The following is a 13,420-nucleotide window of genomic DNA, read 5'->3' as shown; positions in this document are numbered from 1 at the left end:
CCAATTTGGGCACATTATAATAAAATATGTCACAAATATGGCCATATATAACTATATATATTATTCGGCTTGAAACCCATGAATCTTCATACACGATAGTCCATTTTGTGAAGAAAAAATGTTTTTATTACCCTATCACGGGTTTCTTATTTTCCCTGTCCACTAGTACACCTATATATGAGCACTCAATGCGGAAGGGTTTCATTTTTTGTGGTTTTCTTCATTTTCATTTTTATTATTTCAAAACCAGATCAAAATGGTCGACATGATTATCCATTCAAAGGGGTTGAATATTTCAGTACTATCACTGGTTTATGTATATAGTGTAAGTAATCACTACAAGAAAAGTTCTGATAGACAACGTCTCAAAATCGTCCGCTAAGGGGTATTTTTCGTCGCCTATGGGCCTAACCCGACGATATGGGTTCTGTTGTGGAAACTGCGTCAGGCAAAGTCCTACGACGATTTTTTTGGTCCGTCGCGCTTGGGCGCCCTTCCGCCACGGAAAATCGGACCGTTGCCCAAGTGTTTCCGGGAGCCCGTTGACTGCTGACGTCATGCAAACTGACACGTGGCAGACGCCGTTAACTGGCAGTTAACGGCGTTAACCGGCTGAAACCCCGTGGTAGATGGTAGGCCCACACGAGGCCTGCCACGTCTTAAGCGGGCCGGCCCATTAAGTTTGCGGGCCGGGCCAGCTGACTTAGTTTGACCGGTCAACTATATAGCTGGGCTGGTCCATTAGTTACGTGGGCCGGGCCTAACCTCTAAGGTTGACTGGTCAAAACTTTAATGGGCCGGCCCACTAAGCAGGTGGGCCGGGCCGAATGCACTCGATTGACCGGTCAACAGGCAAAAGGGCCGGCCCACAAGACATGTGGGACCCACTTTCCTGGTATCGGGCCGGCCCATTTACAAAGTGGGGTCCACAATAAAGCAACTGGGCCGGCCCAAGAAGTTATTGGGCCGACCCAATTAGCATGTGGGTCCCACTTTCCTGCTATCGGGCCGGCCCATTTAGTACGTGGGGTCCACATTTGATCAAATGGGCTGGCCCAACAAGCCAGTGGGCCGGGCCAAAAGCACCGGTGGGTCCCACTTTCCTGTTAAAGGGCCAGCCCATTTAGTATGTGGGGTCCACCATATAGCAAGTGGGCCGGCCCAACAAGATAGTGGGTCGGGCCAAAAACACAGTGGGTCCCACTTTCCGATTTAAAGGCTGGCCCATTTAGTATGTGGGGTCCACCATATAGCAAGTGGGCCGGCCCAACAAGATAGTGGGCCGGGCCAAAACACTGGTGGGTCCCACTTTCCTGTTAAAGGGCCGGCCCATTTAGTATGTGGGGTCCACCATATAGCAAGTGGGCCGGCCCAACAAGATAGTGGGCCGGGCCAAAAGCACAGGTGGGCCCCACTTTCCTGTTAAAGGTCCGGCCCAATTAGTATGTGGGGACCACCATATAGCAAGTGGGCCGGCCCAACAAGATAGTGGGCCGGGCCAAAAACACAGGTGGGTCCCACTTTCCTCTTAAAGGGCCGGCCCATTTAGTATGTGGGGTCCACCACAAAAGCAATTGGGCTGGCCTAACTAATTAGTGGGCCGGCCCAGTAGTGGGTGGGGTCCACCTTAAAGCAAGTGGGCCAGCCCAATTAGAGTGTGGGGTCCACCGTAAATCAAATGGGCTGGCCCAATAAGTAAGTGGGCCAGCCCGTTTAGTTCTTTGTTTATATCTTTTAGGCATAATAGGCGCTTTAGGATTTTGCGGGCAGGCACATATGTGATTTCGCTTAATTGGGCCGTTTAAGGGATGGGAATTCGTGATTTAGATACTGAGAATATTTACGCAGCATTGATTTCTGTCGGATAGCCTCACTTACCACAAGCACCAAAGAAAAAATGCGCGAAAGAACTATAAAAACTAACTAAATATTACATCAGCTGCAAGGCATTGAAAAAATATTACAGAACCCAGAGAAATTGAATGGTAATTAAACCTAGCAATACAATGAAGCGATCCGGCAATCTTTTAAGTTGTCCATGCAGCACCTATATCTGAAACAAAGACATTACAAGTTAAGACAGCAACAATGGAAAGGCAAAGACACTACAATATTGTTTGCCAAAGAATTTGGAACTCATCATTTCGTCGTTATAACAAGATCATTGTAATGCGCACAATAAGCAAACAAAGAGTGCATGCCGCATACCAACAGCCAATATAACAGAGCATGTTAGAATGAAACAGCAGACTTACTACTGTCGAGTCCCATGCAAACCAACATGTTCAGGGAGTACAAAATTGGCATGAACAACATAGTAGCAAGCAATAAATTTTGTAACAACGATCGAGCAAGATGAAGTTATGATGGCTACATCTACGAGCAGGGAATGTAAACCAAAAATAGAAGTTACGATGGCAAAAGCTAAAGAGGAGGGAATGTGAACCAACATGTGCCAAGTGCAATTACTTCATTTTGGCCGTGAACTAAATAATACTCCTGAACTTATAGTGAAGGGGATGCAAATCAAGATGTTTCGGGATATAAACTTGTAATGAGCAACACATAGAGGATAGTTAATGCTGGAGCTTAGGATGGACCAGATACAGAATATAGTGGGATCACCTGTGAACTTGTATAAGAGGGAATGCAAACCAATATGTTCAGCTTTCCATATGTGAGCGTCATGCCAAGTCAGAGAAACAAGTCAATAATGCAGCTTTTGAAGAACAAGATGGCACGCAAAATTATTATCTAGTAGTATGACAAGTATATTTGTACTACAGGCTAGATAGCAGAGTGATAGCATGCCAAACTAAGTCCTTACTTTGTTAGCTTACAATGAACTAGATACAAAACAATGGCATCACCTGTAGTACAGGGAATGCAAGCCAACATGTTCATGGAGTAAAAAATTGGCACAAACAACATAGTAGCAGGCCATAATTTTTGTAACAACGGCTGAGCAAGATAAAGTTATGATGGCTAGATCTACAGAGCAGGGAATGTAAACCAAATATAGAAGTTACGATGCCAAAAGCTATAGAGCAGGGAATGCGAACCAACATGTGCAATTACTTAAAATTGGCCATGAACTAAATAATAGCAGGATGTTACTATAATACCTATAATTTTTGTAACAACGACTGAGCAAGATAGAAGTTATGATGGCTACATCTACAGAGCAGGGAATGCAAACCAAAATGTTCAATCACTTAAAGTTAGCAATGAAGTAGAAAATAGCAAGGTGTTACGGTCATAGCTAGGAATGAACTAAAAGAGCTTCAGACAAACAAGCATCTGAACCCAGAACATGGCGCTAAAACAAGGGACTTACATTAGGAGAAGCACTCTGTGGGAGTCACAGCAGATCTTACTGGGGTTGATAGATCCGGTGATGAAGTATGCTACATGTGCTACTTGGGGTTGGAGAGACGGCCATTACACTTCATGGTTACTCATCTCATCTGCAAAAATGTAACGGCGCGTCGTTAGCACAAACAGGTTCCCCCAAGATTAAACAAGAACTTGCAGGCAAGCAATAGAAAAGCGACAGTAGAAGAGTTTAGATCATGCACGGCGCCGGTGAAGCAGATCCGGTTAATGCACAGTGGTGTCGGTGAGCTAGATCCGATGCGGTGGACGACGGATCCGGCGAAGCGGCTCCGGTGGGGTGGACGATACCGCAGCTGAAACGACTGCGGTAGACTGCTGGATGAGTATATGGTTTCGAGGTTCGGCGGGGATGATCCGGTCCGGTTGATGACGGCGTCGATGAAGCGGCTCCGGCAGACAGCCGGATGACGAGGATCGCGAGGCCTCGGGTAGGCCAGGGAAGTCCGGCAGGGATGTTCCGGTGCGGTGGCCGTGGAGGTGGGAGAGAGAGGGACTTGGGAAGTTCTGGTGGGTGGTCTCAGAGGAGAGAGTGAGGGAAATGAATTTTTTTTCGGGGGGTTTCCGGAGCTAGGGAGGTGGTGATCGAAAAAAAATGACGGGTAGACCCCCCACCAACCGACTTATACATGGACATTGTTGTCATCTTTACGAGGGTAGAATGGGAAGTTAGAAGCGTGTGAAATATTTGTATTTTTCGGGCAGGAAGTTTTGCCGCTGGAATGAGATTTCGAATTTGGCCACAGTCCAAGTACTAAGTAATACAAAAATATGAGACCGTACTAGTACGGCCAAATGTCACATCAATTCATCATCACGTTGAAAATCGGTTACCACGATCATAATTATTGGCCGTTGGCACATCAGTTCTCCAACGCTTGATCCAACGGTCAAAGTTCCTTTTTTTAAGAGAATGGTCAAAATTCATTGGATTCGCTCGGGAACTGCGCGTGCCAAAACGAGTCTGACGAAGATGTTTCTAGAGTTCTCACGGATTCGCCTTGGCGATACATTGAATGCAAATCTTGCAAGGTCAAAAAAAAATGCAAATCTTGCAGGATCGTATGTGGCTGCTATGAGCTGAAGTACTCCATGAAACCATGAACATACATGTAGATGGGAATCCCATGTAGACGATCTGAAGAACGACCAGCTGCATCTTTCACAAATCCATCTACATGACATGATAAACTTTAATTAAGAAGCAGCCACGTAACAATTATTGCCCAAAATCTAACGGGTTCGACAATAAGCTGGTAATTCTCTATTATATATAAACACCAAAAAAATATAGCAAGTAGAAAGGAGTGTCAATGCCACCAGGACTTACAAAAAAAAAGGGAATTAGCACTTCGTAATCTCTTTGTTTTTACACATACCTTCTGCTCAGGAATCCAGGGCCTAGGGTCACATCAAGTCATAATCAGAAACCAAAGTCGGTTCCCATGTTCTCCAATTCAAAACGCGTACAAAATATTTCAGTGTGTGAAATAATTGTATTCGATAGGCAGGAGGTATATGCTACAGTGTTGAGATTTTGAATTAGACGGTTGTTAAGCTATTGATTATATGGAGTCGAAATTTGGTAGCATACATAAGTATCTTTGTTCACAACTCGCCTGTACAGAAGCAGGAACAGCTGTTGTGTTGCAGCACAACACAAAGGAGAAGCACTGTTCCGTTCATTGCACTCAATACAGCGATGAATGAACCAGACCAGTTGACAAGCTTCTAGACCTGGGCTATATGTAGAAAGCTGGAAATCAATGGATCACAGAAAATCATCAGTGTCAAGCTTTAATGCACTAGCCAACGCGACCAAAAGTCCGAACTTGAGACTATGGGCTCTGATACCATGTCAAGCTTCATCCACGAGCCAACGGAACCACAAGTCAGAACTGATGGAAAGGGCTAGGCAATCCACTTATAATATTAACAATCAGCAGGGTTCCGGTTCAAAAAAAAATCCACATCACAACAAGGAAACGACCACCAAGATCATAGCAATTGCAGATAAATGCACCTACGAAATATGCTCAGACTAAGGAACCATTTTACAAGACGAAGGTAATGACCTGTCACTGTCCCCGTTCATCTCCAATTATCTAGCAGATACTCTTCTTACTACTTACTAGCATTCCTAACCTGCTCCAGTAGGGCCTCCTTCTGTGCTGCTATCGTTCTAAAATTGTCGACTTCTAGTCTTAGCGCAGCTGATGCAGCTCGTTCTACTTGGAGTTGCTCCTCTAGAACTTGAGCATGCAAATACTTTGACTTGGACATGGACTTGCACTTCAGCAGTCCAGCATTCCGTAAGAAAGTGTTTTTGGCAATGCCTTTATTTTTATTGCCATAGAAAATGCCTTCACACATTCTTCATCGGTTTTTTCCAGACCGTTTTTACCGGGTTTTGCCATCTCTAATTTCATATCTTCCTGCAAAAAATTCAGTTCGTACACATGTGTAAACATGATAGTTACTACAGAGAAACTTGCTGATAGTAGATTTATCATGTGTATGACCTACTTTTATTCCTACAGTTTGGCATGTCTGATTCACATCACATGAATTTTAATAAACATATATAATATCATATTGACATGTACTTTACTACTCCTACAAGTTGGGATGTGACTCGTCACAAAATTTCAATCTTTTAGAAGACTTACAAGAACACTCTGTGCGACTTCTCCAATCACTTCAAGTTTGTTCTTCTGGCATGCTTCAAAAATCTCTGCAGAGTCATCTCTTTGTTTGGTTCCCTTTTACTTGCATTATGTAACATCTGCATTTTAGTACTACCATTTATAAATCGAATAACGTGGTTGAAATGGAGGATCATAATATAAGCTGCACACTGGTGTATATACTCTGCATGATCTTTTACTAAAATATTTCTAAATAGCAGTATAAAACAACATGTCCTTACTTTTTGCCGAATGTGCACTATAAGGTTACGAGATCCCGTACGGCTAGGTAAAAGTAGTTTACCGCGGTTTTTCTGATTCTGTTTAGCCAAATTTTGCAAAAAGGAGACTAGTGAGACACTGCTATAAATAAGAATCCAAGATGTGATCTGGTCTCAGTCTTACAAATCATACCATATTCTTTGGATCAGACCCGATTGCTTCACAAGATCTCCCCACTGTTTGTCAGTCATTTGCTTAAAAGGAGATATAGTTGGAACACTCTCGATAATCTTTCCAGTGAAGTATTTCTTCTTTAGCCTCTTTGCGATATCGCGTGACATCGAGAATAGACTGTTGAGAACATGCTTTACTTCCTCTTGGTCCTCATCGAACTCGAACCTTAACTGTTCACAACAATATAAACCGTTGGTGCGATATACATAGAGCCAACAACAAGCTAGAAGGAACGGGACGTGCCAATGTGGTATACTAGTATGAGTAACATTACCAAGAGAAAGATGACTTACGTGTAACCTGTGCACTAATTTTTCAAAATGCGCAGAGGTGTCTACGTGCTCTTTCCATGTTGGGAAGATAGGAATTTCATTCCTGACGAAAATTCCTACATCCGATGCTAATTTACAAGATTCTTACGGGTCCAAAGTGGCCTTCTGCCACCTACGATAGATGAAAGGCGAAATCTTGATTCCATCCCAGCAAGCTAAGCTACGAACATTTTCCCTACTGTTGGGCCCCTCGTTTTTCTTGATCGTGGTGCAACTACAAAGTTAAGCATTACATCAAGCTATCAAGGTAGATATATATATTTATATTTATATATATATATATATATTTATTTATTTATCTATAAAGTATAACTTTATAACGGAGAATGAAACTATAAGCATTGGAAAATGTACCTTCTTCGGTGTGGGGCTCATCCTCAGGGGAGTTGTCTATGGCAGGACTAATATGGGTCAGTGGGAGATCATCAACAGTTTGTTGATGTTTGGCCAGTTGTGGTTGTGTCAGCTGGGACTGGTACAGTGTGTCCTTGGGCAGTATTTCCTACCACAGCTACTGCTGATCCCAATTGTGGCTGAGAAGTTGCCGTGGAAACTGGTTCTGCTGCCAATTGTTGTTGAGAAGTTGCTGTGGAAACTGGTTCTCTGCTGCCAATTGTGGCTGAGAAGTTGCTTTGTGAAATGGATTCTGCTGCCAATTGTGGCAGGGAAGTTCTTGTGGAAACTGATTCTGCTGCCGATTGTCGCTGGTTATTTGGATTGGTAGCAATTGGCTGATTCAACCGCTTGGGGTGTTCACCACGTTTTTTATTTCAGTACTCTTAGCATTTTCGTTATTTTCTTCAACTAGTGCCATGAATCGCTGAGGACTGTCTAGTAGCGAAGCAGGTTTCTTTTTTGGTTGCAGCTGTTCTATCACCGATTCAGGTGCATATTGAATGGTCTTCCTCTCATTGGTGGTTCCTGCGAAATTCTTACTTGAAGCTGCAGATTCCTAGCACACATAAACGATATTTCAGTCTACAGAAGTCCCATATATGATGATATGCAAATGGGATAGAATGAAGAACAGTAAAGGATGACGTGCATGCTGAAACATATATATGATGCATTAAGGAGACCTAGAGGTGGCATGTGAACATGTTTGGTGGGATTCAGGATACAAGTATACAACACATGGAAGTTGCAACAGATATCTCAAAGTAAAAACACAGAAATCACCTGGTGGGGTTGAGGAGAATGGTCAGGCAAGGCATCTTCCTGAGTCAGCTCTCCAAGAGGCTCAGCAGGATCAAATTGTGAATCATAACATTGTTCTTTATCTTTGGGGAGGGGAAAGGGTTCTTCTCCGATTTTGTTCAGGTTTGCACTAGAGGCAATAGCGTTACAAATGCTTGTGCCCACACGGCTTGCATATCTTCTACATATATTCCGTATCCGTTTCTCTTTTAATTCATTCTTCTGTATTGCAATAATATCTAGCATGCATTACAAAAAAAATGCTAATGAGATGGCGGTGCAAGTAAGCAAAAAAATACTTTTCGAAATCACATGCATAACGAATGCGGCCATATCAACCTTCTTGGAAGTGGGCGCGTGTACGCTTTGGTTTCCTGCCGTGGACCATGGAGGCGCCCATCTCTCCAGTCCGGTGGACGGAAGGAGTAGGGGATTAAGATACGAGAACCCGGCGATGGTGACTGTCGCTGACAAGGCGGCGGTGGAAGTCGGCTACGGAGGAGCTCGTATGGTACAGTGGTCATCGGTGGGGGTGGGGGAGGTGGAAGCTACTCCGGCTTGCTAAAAAGCAAGGGAGACGGTGGAACGTCGTTGGTCACTACGGTGGCCGATGAGAAGGCAGTAGTGCTGGTGTGGGAGTGGGACAGTGGGCCGGCGCCGGCGTGTGAGATGATCCGGTGGGTCATGCAGGGTGGAAGCGTGAGAGAGAGATGCGGGGTTCGGCGCCGCCGGTGATAGGTCTGAATTGAGCGGTCCGGGGGGATAAGATCGACACTGTACTTATTTCACATCGCTTTGAATTTTGGAAGCGGGAGGGGGGGATTTCGGCGGGAATTTTGGGCAGAGTTGAAATTATTACTGGTTGGTGGAAAACTGTGGAACCCTAGCCTACGAAATCCCAGGTCTGAAGCTGAGGGTCCTTTTGGTGTGGCTTTTTGGCTTTTGGATTTTGGAAGCCAAAAGAATATAATATTTGTTTTTGGCTTCCAAAATCCAAAAGCCAAAAAGGCAAAAAAAAGCCACAACAAAAGGGCCCTGAGTATGTTCGGGGTCAAGGGGATATGCTTGTTGGTTCTTGGGTGCATATGATCTCTTTATTTCGAAATTCATCTTCTATACATTTTGAAATGTCAAAAAAGAATAAAACGAAAAATGCATGTGTACTTCTTCGCTTGCTTTATACACATAAAATATTTCAATGGAAATCGAATAGTAATTTGGGCTATGTAAAAAAGGGTTACTCCGTAAAAAAAAATGTGCTAACCAAAAGGCTTTTTATGAGACATGTTTTCTCTTTTTTTTTACATCGACCATGAAAAAAACTTGTTTTTTTACATCAACCATGAAAAATACTTTTTTTTACATCGACCATGAAAAATACTAGGAATTTGCTAAGAGCATTCACAACGTGTAGCCAAAAGTGGTTCCATATTTGATTTTTGGCTTTTGGAACTAGTTCCATACATTGTAGAGGTAGTTCCAAAACCAGAAAAACAAGGAACCGGAGCAAGTAGGTGCTCCGATGCCAAATTTCACTTTTGGCATTTGGAACTAGTTCCCTACATTGTGAGAGTAGTTCCATATTGGCTTTATGTGTTGTTTTAGCTTGATGGTGGGTCCCACGTTATAAATATTTGGAACCACTACATTGTGGAGCTATTGCTATATTTCACACCAAAGCCAAATTCACCATCGTATCAGATTTGGCAATAGCAACATTGTGGATGCCCTAAAGTTATATTTTCCATCTTGTACACAATTAAAAATATCTTTAAAACAAACAAATCTCTAATGTCTAGGTGTACCATCTCTACTAGTACTAGTATATACTAGTAAATTACACGTGCCTTGCACGTGAGAGCTCTTTTTTTTAGTGAAACAACTTCGGCGCAGGATTTTGTGAAGCTTTTTAACTTAATTGGTCAAACATGCGAAGCATGTGCCATTTACTTGTACAACTTTATCGGAAAAAAATTACTTGTACAAGCTAGTTCCCCTAAGTACTACCAGCACATAAGTAAACAAAAGAACCAGGGACATCATCAACTGAAAACAACAATCTATTCATATAGCGGCTCTTGCATCACCCTTTGAAAATCATCTACCTGCAAAGATGAGTGCGAGTTTCTGCTCGTGCTTTCACCTGTTCCAAGATCGTCCGAGTTGATCTCATGGACATCTGCATCAGCCAAAGCGGTAACCAAGTTGCCAGCCACTAGCTTCGTAGATCAGCAACAAGATGTAGGCCATCTTGAATTGTAGAATTCCATCCTCGGTTCATTTCTTTGTTCCGCCAAGTGGCCACATCCAAGTCCTTTTGAAGACGCCTAATCTTAGCTTCCCCATTGCCACATCCTTCTGTTTTGTTCCTACAAACGTTTGCATCACTGGAACTCTGGACATCTGTGCTACAATGCTGCTTGGCAGGGACATGAGCAGTCACTTGCTTCTGCGATTTGCCATGCATAAAATCAATCAGCAGATTAAAAGGAAATATGTTGGTTGATTCATGTCACCACTTTGAGCAACCCATGAGTTTCTAAACCTTAAATGGAGTCTAAAACATTGCAATAGAAGGGTGGGTGCATCATTTGGATGCAGAGGCCGGGGCGACCCTATTTTCAAGAAAAAATTAGGAAATCTGAAATCTATATCTATATCTCTACCATCTATACCACTCCACTCCAGTTGACAGTTTGATCTCTTTCAGTACATTAGATTATGTCATGTTTAAAACACTATTATAAAATTACCTCCTTAATGTTGAGCTCAGGAGGATCCAGATGTGCTGATCCTAGGCGGCCCCTCAAATGATTGCTTGCTAGAACAATAGGACCAAATCCCGCCTCCTTTCTACCAATGTCTGCATCACTGGTGTGCTCACTGTCTTTGTTAGGAACATGAGCAGTGGCTAGCTGCTGCAAATCAAAGTTCATCAAATCAATCAGCAAACAACACATATGAAATTTGAGCAGTGCGGCTAAATACCTTCTTCAGCAGCTGCCCCACGGAATCGTCCTTTTGGCGGCACATCACACGGGTGAAAAATCTCGGCAACGACTTGGGGTGCGGTGATTTTGTCCCATTCCACAGTATGCCGAGCTTGGCTGCAATTATCTTATTCTGCAAGATATTTTGCCTCCGAGATTCTTCGTAGGCATTCTCGAGGGGAATATCTAGCAGGCATTACAAAAAAAAATAGATGCTAATAACAAGCAGTGGAAGCAAGCAATAAACTAGTCTCGGAAATCAAATACATAACAAAAGCTGCCGAACAAAGTGTTCAACCTTGGTCGACTGGGGAGGTGGCGCGTTGGCCGTTCGTTTTGGTTCGGTGGATCATGGTGGCGCTTTGTGTACCGATCTCGCCAGCCGGTAAGATGAACCAGTGAGTCGGGGAAGCAGATCCGACGAAGCGGACGGAGTGTGGTTGACGGCGTCGCTGAGCTGGCTCCGGCGCGGTGGATGTCGGCTACGGATGGAGGACTGAGAGGGAGCGAGACAGACTAGGTGCGAGGTAGGGAGAGAGGCCCTTGCTTATCCGTGGGTGGGGCTGGATATAGGGGAAATGAAATCCCTAGAAGATAGCATCCTGCTAATATCCTAGTACAAAACAATTGAACTAGAAAATCCCGCCAATATATGGTGCTGAATTGCGGGCGGCTCATAGCTTGTGCACAAATAAAATGGGAAAATCCAAAAAATGTACTAGTTCAACAAAAAAAAACTCTAGTGGCAAAGTCGCTAGCTCGCCATGAGAAGATGCACTCCGCCAAAAAAATGTCATGAGAAGCTAGTTTGCTATGGATCTTGCATTAACCCTGCTCGATAAAATGGTGGGCACAAAAGACAAGCTAAATCAAAAATAATGGTGGTAGAAAGATGTAACTCTCAAATGTAAACTCTACTAAACAGGGCCAGCTCAAAAACATGCCTCATATTATTAGTACTTCCTCCGGTCCATATTAACTGCCACTAAAATGGATGTATCTACAAATACATCCATTTGAGTGGCATGTATATGGATAGGAGTAGTAGATCAAGGAGTTGCGAGACAGTGGAGGAAATGAGGTGGGGAGGAGGAGGGTGACGACGAGACCCCCACCTCCACGGCACCGCATAAATAGAAGCTAAAATATGTGAAATAGTGGAGGAAATGAGTTGGAAAGGTCTTCTTTTTAGCCCCAGCGTCACCGCAGATCAGGTGACATGCACCTATTGCATGTCACCGTGTGACATGCGGTTTAAATTCAAATTTGAACACTGCGAACAAATCTGAAAAAAATCATGCATGTTCATAGATATTAAGATAACCCCTAAAAAATTCAAGTCAAAATTCGAAACATACATCGAGAAACAAAAAAGAGAAATCTGTCATGAATAGTACCCGAATTCAAATCTGAGTTTCTCTGTAGACTATTCACATCTGAGTTTCTCTTTTTTGTTTCTCGATGTATGTTTCGAATTTTGATCTGATATTTTTTAGGGGTTATCTTAATATGAGCTGTGAACTTGCATGATTTTTTTCAGATTTTTTCGCAATGTTTAAATTTGGATTTAGGCCGCATGTCACACGGTGACATGGTGCATGTCACCATGTCACCTCGCTACCGCTCGAGAAATGGAGCCCCTCTCCGCTGGGCTCCATAAAAGCTTCACTGCTCGTGTCAGACTGTTGAAGACACTGGCAAGTGCATGTTAGGGGGACAGAGAATAAATTTCGTCCACGCGTCGGCGCGTGCTGTCTACCCCAAACCCTAAACTCTATCTTATGAAGTCAAAGCATGCATGAAGAGAAGTGGTTTTTGGTTTCAAACATGGAAATTTCAAAAACCCTCTCAAGAGCTACATTTTGGAGTGACTAATTTTTCATATTCATGATTTAAACTTGTTTAAATGGGCATAAAATTCAAAATAAATCAAAATAAATGAAACACCAAGGCACATAGTCTTCTTATGTCATATAGTAAGCATTCAATTAAGTTGATAAACAAGGTCTAGACATACTCAAACCAGAAAAATCATGTATCTACCCCCTAACCCTAAACTCTGTCTTATGAAGTCAAGCATGAAGAGATGTGGTTTTTGGTTTGAAACATGGAAATTTTGAAAACCCTCCCAAGAGCTTCATTTTGGAGTGACTAAGAAGCATACATGCTTACTTTTTTATATTCATGTTTTAAACTTGTTCAAATCTTGGTCAAACCTAGGATTTGACCAAGATTCAAATGGGCATAAAAATTCAATTTTTTTTTTGAAAAACCAAGGTCTTCTTATGTCATATAGTAAGCATTCAATTAAGTTGATAAACAAGGTCTAGACGTATTAAACCTGAAAAATCATGTATCTACCCCC

At 42.9% G+C, this 13,420-nt stretch overlaps 1 long non-coding RNA gene across 1 annotated transcript; it reads right to left on the bottom strand.

The window, feature by feature from the left end:
• Positions 1–10,938: 10,938 nt before the first annotated feature.
• On the bottom strand, positions 10,939–11,559 carry LOC127314948 (uncharacterized). The gene is made up of 3 exons (XR_011749685.1): positions 11,354–11,559; positions 11,054–11,241; positions 10,939–10,983 (listed from the first exon to the last, which is right to left on the bottom strand). It is a non-coding gene; the product is annotated as an uncharacterized lncRNA (long non-coding RNA).
• Between the last annotated feature and the right edge of the window lie 1,861 nt (positions 11,560–13,420).

The sequence above is a fragment of the Lolium perenne genome, chromosome 7 (genome assembly GCF_019359855.2).
Source record: "Lolium perenne isolate Kyuss_39 chromosome 7, Kyuss_2.0, whole genome shotgun sequence".
NCBI classification, from domain to species: Eukaryota; Viridiplantae; Streptophyta; class Magnoliopsida; order Poales; family Poaceae; genus Lolium; species Lolium perenne.
Note: the sequence above shows the minus strand (reverse complement) of the source record. Positions and strands in the feature narration are given on the sequence as shown.